We start from the raw sequence: 1,652 nt of genomic DNA, 5'->3' as shown, positions 1-1,652 counted from the left end.
CAGATTCTAGCTACTAATGATGGTGATACTAGTGGTAAGACAGTCAACACCTGCTGAACATTGACAATGCACCAGGCGCTGTGCTAACCACATTGCATATCTTATTTCTCTTAAATCTTAATTTTTTTTCTAAGACAACTAATTCTGGAGGACCTGCTACGTGTCAGGCACAGATCCGGGTACTTAGCAGACATGGTGAACAGGATAGCCAAGGTCGCTGCCTTCAGGGAGCTCACCTGTGAGTGGATGAGAAAGACAGTACACAAATACTTAAATAATGTAAAGGTAAATTACGTTATTTATGTAAAAGGAAAACAAAGCCAGGTAAAGGGTTTGTGGGGTGGAGCTTATTTTAATAGGGTGATCAGGGCAGCCTACTCCACAGCAAGGCCTGAGCTTAGTGAGGCACCGGCAAGATCAGGGCTGCCAACACCACACCCACGTTGTCACAGCTGGAAAGCGGGACACTGGCATGCAGAAGCGGGCAGCGGCAGAGCCTGTGCTCTCTCCACCACCCTCCAGTGCTTTGCAACTTGTGTAATTTTTCCCGAAAACTATAAATATCATGTTTTGATTGTCCAGTCCATCCAGTAGATTCTTGATTCTCTGCTAGGAGGAGGCACCACTCATCCTCAGGACAGAACCAGAATGCCCTGAGAGTGCTTTTAAAAACCTACAGGGGACACACCATTCTAACAGTTTGAGCTTACTTTTTGGCTTTCTTGGCAAAATGGAAACATGTCAGAAACTGCTCTGGTCGCTCCTGCTGTCTCCACACCTACAGAGAAGACACCTGTTGGAAAGAAGGGGAAGAAAACGGTGCACTGTTGGAAAACACAAGGCGTCCAGCACTGCTCCCCCCACCCCCACACCATGTCCAAGGTCATTACTAAGGTGGTGACCACTTCCAAGATCACAGTTGTGTTTCCCTGGCAGCATTCACAGAGGCGCTGGTGTCCACCAGCTACAACGTGGAGAAAAACAACAGCAGCATCAGGCTGGGTCTCAAGAACCGGGTAAGTGAGGGTGCTGCTGCAGACCAAGGGCACCAGCACCTCAGGCTCCTCCAAACTCAGTGAGGTGGCCTCCAGGGAACCTAAGCTCAAGAAGGTGACAGGCACCACCACCCCAAGGAAGAGCACCAAGAAGACCCCGAAGAAAGCAAAAAAGCTGGCAGTGGCTGCTGGGGCCAACAAAGGGGCCGAGCCCCTAAAAGGTGAAAGCAGCCAAACCAAAGAGAGCTGCCAAGAGTCCAGCCAAGCTGAAAGCCCCTAAAGCCGAGGCAGCCAGGCCAAGATCTGCCAAGCTGAAGGCTACAAAGGCAGAGAAGATGGCCCTAAGGAGAAGTGAAATTGGAGCGATATGTCCTGCTTTGAAGATCTCAGAGGCTCAATTCTGACAGTGTCCTGTGCAGTGCTCCTGGCTTCCTGGGATGACACCCTATCCCGCAGGTGAGCCCTGCTGATACAATGCTGAGCCTGCTGCTTTGGGTTGTAACTCCTGGAGCAGTGGCCCCAAGACTTCAGGGTACTCAACAATCCCTTGCGGAGCTTTTTTGAAATGCATGTCCTGGGACCCACCCCGATATCCTGATTCCCCAGGGCTATCAGGGGACTCAGACATCTGCATTTAAATAAGCACTACAGATGATT

General features: G+C 50.3%; 1 pseudogene; it reads left to right on the top strand.

Moving 5' to 3' along the window:
- Positions 1-738: 738 nt before the first annotated feature.
- LOC134372793 (histone H1.3-like) lies at positions 739-1,399 on the top strand (annotated as a pseudogene).
- Positions 1,400-1,652: the final 253 nt, after the last annotated feature.

This window comes from Cynocephalus volans, chromosome 3, assembly GCF_027409185.1.
Source record: "Cynocephalus volans isolate mCynVol1 chromosome 3, mCynVol1.pri, whole genome shotgun sequence".
NCBI lineage: Eukaryota > Metazoa > Chordata > Mammalia > Dermoptera > Cynocephalidae > Cynocephalus > Cynocephalus volans.
This window is presented reverse-complemented; position numbering and strand designations above follow the sequence as displayed.